Below are 348 nucleotides of genomic sequence, written 5' to 3'. Positions count from 1 at the left end.
GTTCCAGGCCCCCTTGTCCCCCTTGAAACTTGAACCACAGCTGAGGTCTCTTCCACCTGCCCAAGTCTCCGGCCTGGTAAACCGACCTTGCTTTCCACTTGTCTCAGAACTTGAAAAATAAGGCTTCGTTCCTGCCCCTGGGGATCCCCTCTCCAGAGCAGTTGCATTGGTACCAATCCCGTTATTTTTATTTATTTTAAAACTAGAGGCCCGGTGCACAAAAATTTGTGCACTCAGCGGGGGAGGGGGGCATCAATCCAGCCTGTGCCCTCTTGCTGTCTGGGACCCCTCGGGGGATGTCCACCTGCTGGCTTAGGCGTGCTCCCTGGGCGATTGGGCCTAAGCTGT

The sequence above is a fragment of the Myotis davidii genome, unplaced genomic scaffold (genome assembly GCF_000327345.1).
Source record: "Myotis davidii unplaced genomic scaffold, ASM32734v1 scaffold621, whole genome shotgun sequence".
NCBI classification, from domain to species: domain Eukaryota; kingdom Metazoa; phylum Chordata; class Mammalia; order Chiroptera; family Vespertilionidae; genus Myotis; species Myotis davidii.
Note: the sequence above shows the minus strand (reverse complement) of the source record.